General features: G+C 32.0%; 1 long non-coding RNA gene across 1 annotated transcript; it reads right to left on the bottom strand.

Moving 5' to 3' along the window:
* Positions 1-1,622: 1,622 nt before the first annotated feature.
* LOC127704459 (uncharacterized) lies at positions 1,623-6,980 on the bottom strand. The gene is made up of 3 exons (XR_007983280.1): positions 6,803-6,980; positions 2,343-2,458; positions 1,623-1,834 (listed from the first exon to the last, which is right to left on the bottom strand). It is a non-coding gene; the product is annotated as an uncharacterized LOC127704459 (long non-coding RNA).
* Between the last annotated feature and the right edge of the window lie 420 nt (positions 6,981-7,400).

The following is a 7,400-nucleotide window of genomic DNA, read 5'->3' as shown; positions in this document are numbered from 1 at the left end:
TAAAATAAGACAGATATCAAAACTGACAACCAAAAGCCGACACGAACATCAACTCCAAACAAACCACCACAGAAAACTAATGATTGAGCAATCGAGGAAAAGAAGACGAGATTGTCGTTACCACAAGTGGAACATATCCGTTGCAATCTGTGACACAGATGTTCCATCACGGTCAAGAAAATCATGATGGCGTCCGAAGCCTTTCGGAGGCAGATGTAGACTTTGCATTATTACGTTTATGATCATCATCTTTATAGCGGAACGTTGAGGCAGAATTACCTTATCTTCATTTGTCATAAGAATTTCTTAAAGGACGTTTGCCTCATAACAATAAAGGAACTAGTCGGCAAACAAAAGGGCTCAGTTGTTTCCCATAGGAATGTCAATTTTCTGTTGGTAAACATTTTCTTAACGTTCAGTATTTTTTAAACGTAAGTTGCAGTGTTCTTTTATCAAAATCAGAGGTTTTTTAGAATGATTTGCCACTTCATTAAAACAAGATATTGTATCTGCGTAAGCCATTCCAATTTTTTTAATGAAACCTGTTTTTGCAATCTTCGATCTTAAGATACCACAATGGTTGCATGATCTGTGTCCTATTCTGTTCCCGATTGTAATGCATGGCGAGTAATTCATGCGTATCAGGAAACGTTTACCTGTGTTTGCCCCGGTCTGCTCTTTTTGGAATCCATACAATTCCCTGATGTTTTGTTTGTTACCTTGATGTGTATCTTCTTGATAAGTTAATGTGATTTGAACATCGGTCAACTACAGTTAACTTACTTTTCTTGTTTATTATATACTTTGCCTGCGGAAGGATCATTTATGTTTTATACCAGGTGACCAGTCTCTAATTTGTTATTGTTTCAAATCAAGTTGTTCAAATATAGGGAAATGTATCCAATAAAACAAGGAAACTAACAATTTCGTGCGTCCGAAGTACTTTTTTTGCAAAACGAGAGTAACAGACAGATCTTTATGTATTGCCAAATGGAATTGATTTCTGAAAAATAGATCTTAAAATGACCACAAAATAGAAAAATTAATACATTGTTTAATCATCGTACACAGCATGGATAACTATGTTAGTTTTATTTCTGACTCAAATTGATTGACATTTTGTTACAACTTTGTATGAAACCTCCATTCGTAACCTTTCTTTTTTAACGTATTTATAATAGACTTTGCCCGTGAATAGATCTGTTGAGTAAGTTAATTGCTGTATGATAGACTAGAAATTGCTCTTCATTGTATGAAAACCTCGACTTTCTTATTTGTTATTGTTTGAAATAAAGTAAATTACATAAATAAATTAATGAACGAAATAAGCTACATGTACCATGTTCAACTGTTCAAAGTTTCAATTGTCTTGTCCTAGCTTCCTAGATAGTTATGTCTTAACTGTCCCAAAACTATCATAAATCTAGTCAAATGTTTTTTTTTTTTTATTGTGCCTTATATCATTCAAATGGTTTTCTGCTTATTAAATGGCTGAAGTCGTGACGTCCTACAATACACTCCTATCAAATGAGTAAAAATCGATGTACATTTCATGTAAAAGTTTGCATTTGAATAGCTGCGTTTGAACTTACCGGCTGTGAAGCCAAAAAGTAAATGCAGAATGCAATCTTAAAATTTTATTTTAACAGTTACAGAAATATGACAAAGTGAACATAAGAATATTCTTTAGTGACAACAATACATGTTAATATTTTAAATGTAAATGCACTAATGTGATAGTAAAACCTATAATGAAAACAAATATCAAGACTAGTTCCGAACGATTTTTCTTTCGGGCTTCTTCAAAATTTCCCTGAGCTCTTCCTTCACCTGACTGAAAGATAGAATTAAGTTCAGCAATACCAGTCAAAATAAATTTGTCTTGCAGTATATGTGTAATACTTATCTTTACTATGTAAAGAAAAAATTTAAAGTTACTTTGATGGTATATGAAAATATGTGACATTTGAAAGTATTGATATAGTTTATGAGACAGGTTCCGTTGCTGGCATACTGTTCCTTGGTTGAATAAATTACATATTTGTGCATAACAAATCAAATTCCTTTTTCAAAATTGTTCACTTTTTAGCTAGATAGGCTCTAAAATGAAGGTTTTGATACATTTCCTTCAGACCCTTTTGGCATTGATTATCCTATACTAAAAAAGAGTTCGGATTCATATTCTCTGTCAAAAAGTGAATGATTTATATCACCAGCAGTTTACTGAAATACTATCCGTTGAATTGTTTTTTATAAATATTTATTCAACTGTTAATTTTTAAAAATTCTAAACTGGTAATTTTTTTCAAATATAAATTAAAACAAAATGTAATTATAGTTACCTCCCTTGTTGCTTCAGTTAGAGTTCTATAAGGTTGACCCTCAGGTGAAACATAATGATCCGTATGCTGCAGTTCAATTCCATCTACTAAAATCTGTCTGTCTGTGCACATTTGAGCTGTGAATAGACAAATTCAGTGTATATTTCAACATGATATTGGAGATGCACGAGTTGTTACCGTAATGTTAGATAGGATAAATAATACAAGGATTTCATAAACAAAGTTGCAAAGACAAACAAAAAATGAAGAAGTCTTATTTCCAAATTGGAGACAACATGCATTTAGACAAAAAAGATTAATATTATGCGAGTAAGAAATGTAGGTATAATCAAACTCTCTAATTTGTTGCAAACAAAGTCTGGGTTTTAACGGTTCATCTTATAAAAGATAACAGTCCACTGGAATATGCGTCACTGACCATACCTTAACAAATTATTCTATTTCCGATCCTTTTCTTTTGTTTTGTGTAACCACGTTAAAATTTAGCAAACATAGCGTCTTAAATACCCACTCGTTATAAACGTAATCTTTGCTTCAGAAAGCTATAAACAAAAACAAAAAACAAATAAAAGCAATGCTATAATTGCAAAGTAAACATAATGATATCATACTGAAGTGGTGATATATTCATAAAGTTACTGAAATTTCAAAGGGGAAACTTATTTAGCATTAAAGTTAAAAACAAATGATTTGAACGAATATAAAGCTGTCATCCTTATAACTGCCAAAGAATCTGATTGAACAAATGTGGGATGAACAGGAATAAAAATAACTATCTTACTATATAGGCATGTACAGAAAATGCATGGAAAGGCAGAATAATTGAGAGAAAATAGCGACTATATACTATAGTTTCAGATAATCACACAATTTACGTAGATTAACTGGTATGTTTCTGTAACGACCTTGTTCAATTTCTAATGGAAAAGTTCCAGAGCAAAAACAAATGCTGAACGTTGCACCCTTGATAAATGTCTTTTTACATATGGTTCCGTTGAGAATTCGGACTTAAGTTTTATACGTTCTCAGTTTTGGCATTGTACGCACTTCAGTTATCAATCTATCTTTGATGTTGATATTTGATGTGTTTCCCTCGGTTTTAGTTTGTAACCAGGATTTCTCAATCGATTTATGACTTTTGAACACCGGTATACTACTGTTGCCTTTATTTAAAGTCATCTACAAATTTACTTTTGACTGTTTCTATTGTATGTGTATGTAGTTTGTAAAAATGTTGTCGCTACTGTAGTTAATCAAATGCGTAAGATTACAAGTGTTTAAAATTGTCTTGATACTGTTAAACCAGGTATTCTTGTATCGTGTAGAGGTGTCAACGTCCCAACGGAACTCTTTACGACAAAGTCTTTTGTCTGGCTTTTCCATGAGGCGACACCATAGGCGTATCGCCTTACACTGTGTATGAATATATACAGGAAGCCATCCCATATCATCTAAGACAGCAGGAATCGGAGCGCATTTGTTAATGCCAAAGAATGTCCCTATTGCTCTGTATTGTAGTCTCTCCAGTGAGTCATAGCGCTTGATACACCATATTCCAGACGCATAATACACAACTCGGATGACAGTGTTGTCATATATCTTTGTGTATAGATCAACGTCCATTTTTTCCATATGCAAGACTTTGGATGTTAACGACACCAATTATCTGCTAGCTGCCGCTGACAGTTCATTAACAGAAACCTTAAAATCAATGTTTTCAGATAGTGTAAGACAAAAATAACGGTTCTTTCCCACGTTATCTAGTTCATTTTGTCCGAGTCTAAACACAACATATGATCTACTGACAGATGTATTACGAACATGCATGGTTTGTTTTTTTCAATGTTCACATTAAGAAGATTTTTATGTCCAACCATGTAGAACGTTGAGTGGAGACTGTAAGCCTTCACTTGAGTCCGAAATGAGAACGACTTCATCCGCGTAGAATAAACAAATAATCATGTCGTCTCCAACAAATACTCCTTGCGAAAAACCTTTTATAAGCGACACTATATCGACAATGAATAACGCGAACAGCGTATAGCTTATGTGCAAGATTGTCTCCTGGCGTACACCAATATCTACCGAAAACCAGTCTGTGAACATCATTGGTGAAAGTCTAATAGCACTTTTCAAAATTGAGTAAAGATATTTTACGACTTTGAAAATGTTACTATGAATTTCCGCACCTAACAATTTGTTCGATACAACCTCGTGGTTTACCGAATCGAATGCTTTGCTAAAGTCAACAAACCATAAATATGTGTCGAAGTTCATTAATTTTTTGTTTCTCAATGTAATACAAAAAGAATAAATGTGGTCAAGGCAAGATCTGAGACGTCGGAATCCATTTTGTTCCTCGCTCAATAGTTTATTATTTTCAAGATAAGCTTTACCTCAAAATTGATGTATCTATCAGTGTCGCTGTACGGTATTATCATATAAATCTAGCAAATTTTCACAAAACGCATTCTTTTGCTCGTCAGCATTTTGTCGTTTCCGCAAATTAGCGAATCGTTAAAATCGTGCAAGACTCCTATCCGTCCCTTGAAATCGCCACAAATGAAAATGGGATTCCCTGTGTTATAAAGATACAATTGCGAGAATAAATCCTCGTAAAACTCTCTTGATCAATTTTTCCTATACTAGATCTTTCAGGTTGTAAATAGCATACACAAAAGTATAAGACTAAGTCCGGATCTTTCACAGATTTTAAATATATCCAAAGTATATCATCTTTACTTTTGTCGAGAATGTCAATTTCAAAATATTCAAATATTGAGTTTTTGATAAGGAATCCTACGCCCCCGCTACCTTGCCAAGCCTTATTTGAAATAACATTCCTATTAGTACCTATCCGAGTGTAACCATTCATATTTATTGTCTGATTATCTCTTAAAAATGACTTTCGCATATGCCAACAATGTCACAGTTTTAAATGTTTAACATATTTCCCCTTAAAATGAACCCTTTATCATGATCGCGTCTCACAAACCAGCCATTGCAATTCCAGCTACCAATTTTTAATTTTGTATCATCTATATTTGACTGGCGTTGCTGTTAATTGTGTTTTTCAATAACACGACCAATTATAGATTTGGAATATATTTTGCAATCTTTAACGATATTCAATTCTCACTCGTTATGAAACCTATAATTATAACATGACAGTTGTCATATCAGATTTATTATCAATCCTATGTCATGATATCAGCATAAGAACTGAAGGCTCGAGGCCTGATATCGACCGAAGGCTGGTTACATCTAATATGAAAACTTTTATGATCGTTTTATAAATTACCTATACTGTTGTTTGTCTTTTGGTCTTTTTCTTTGTTTTTTACCATGGCGTTGTTATTTAATTTTCGACTTATGAGTTTGAATATCCCTTTAGTATCTTTTGCCTCACTTTTAAGTCCACTAAGAAAAATATCATTGGCTAAAACTGTTTTATTAGATAAAATATTTTCTTTCTAGGTGGCTAATATTAGGGAATTTATTTTCAATTTTGAAGAAAATGTTACGTCTAATATTATTTGTTTTGGGACATTCTAAAAGAAAAAAGAATCTCATCTTTCACAGCAGATTGACACGAATTATTCTTTTGTGTTGGAATCGACTTGTATTTATTTTATAATTGAATTTTTTTTATGTTTTTGTTTTGGAGTAAACATTCAAATCTTTAAATCTTTTAAAACACAATTATGAGTAAAACCTATTAAAACGGACAAGATTTGTATTTCTATCATATTTTGGAGAATCACCAACCAATTTGAATGGAGTCTAATCTCATAATTAGTTTGACCATACATTGAACATATTGAAAAGTATTAAATGTTTTACATTTTCTAATTTTCTAGCAATAGTGCAATTAACGACAGTTTATCTATAATTTGATGGAAACAACAACACAGTTATTTCATAGCTTTGTTTATTTAAACAATTTGAATAAATGCCCACCGCTCTGTACATTTCCATCTTTTCTACCTAAAGTGTTAAGTTCAGACCAAATGGAAACCCACAGGCATAGCTGTTAGGACGATAATTATAATTATGAAAGCATTTAGTTGAGCAAATATCTCTCATTCTACATGTCGTTTCTATAATTTCCTAATCATGAGAAATGTTTTGAAAATTCAGGTGTATCAATTCCACTTTTTGTCATTTTAATAATTAGTCAAGTTTATTTTTCTATTGTAAAATGAAATCTAAATATAACACGTGTTAAACAACAATATGTGTCCGATTCAATATTGTTTTGTGTAATTTATCTTGAATTCAGTACAGAAGAACTTAAACTTTAAGTATAAGTAAAAGATCAAAAAAGAATATTTTTCAAGATGCATATATGATACACTGTATATCTTTAACACTAAATTGCCAGAACATTTGTTTCAAGTGGAATTATACTGCTATATATCTAGAAGAAATCAATACTATATATACTTGTATATACATACCCATAGTACCATAATCAAGTAAGCTCTAGTATTAATGTGTTGAATTTAAGAATACAACGAATTACTATAATACTTCAAGATCTGGATTGAATTTAAAAATGAAAAGTCCAAATTTGTTGTAAAATGAACTGTGGTCTTCGTATTTCAACAAGCGATACACGGATGTTTATATACAATATTAGGTCAATGTCAGAAAAATATCACCTGTTTTGTATGAGGCTTAGTAACAGTGGAAGGGCTAGGTTTACCGAACCCTTCTACTATTTCGTGCCGAATAAATAAAAGTTAATAATTTTCTGACATTGACCTAATAATGTTTTTATACTGCAGCTAAAAAATGGTAACAAAAAGTAATGCAAGTTTTAACACATTAAATAAAATTTATTTATCATCCCTAAACGAACCCCAAATTGTGAAGAAAAGTGATTTTGTATGCACGAAATATTCCTTTGTAACTCTATTTGGTAGATAAAGACAACAGGAAGTGTCCTAGCTGCAGCATATTATCGTTTTACCTGTTTAAGGGTTATAAATAATGTTTCAAATTTTAAATATCAACAATCATTTCAAGAACGTAAATTGAGGCTTGACGACGATG

Source organism: Mytilus californianus, unplaced genomic scaffold (assembly GCF_021869535.1).
Source record: "Mytilus californianus isolate M0D057914Y unplaced genomic scaffold, xbMytCali1.0.p SCAF_6, whole genome shotgun sequence".
In the NCBI taxonomy this organism is placed as follows: Eukaryota; Metazoa; Mollusca; class Bivalvia; order Mytilida; family Mytilidae; genus Mytilus; species Mytilus californianus.
Note: the sequence above shows the minus strand (reverse complement) of the source record. Positions and strands in the feature narration are given on the sequence as shown.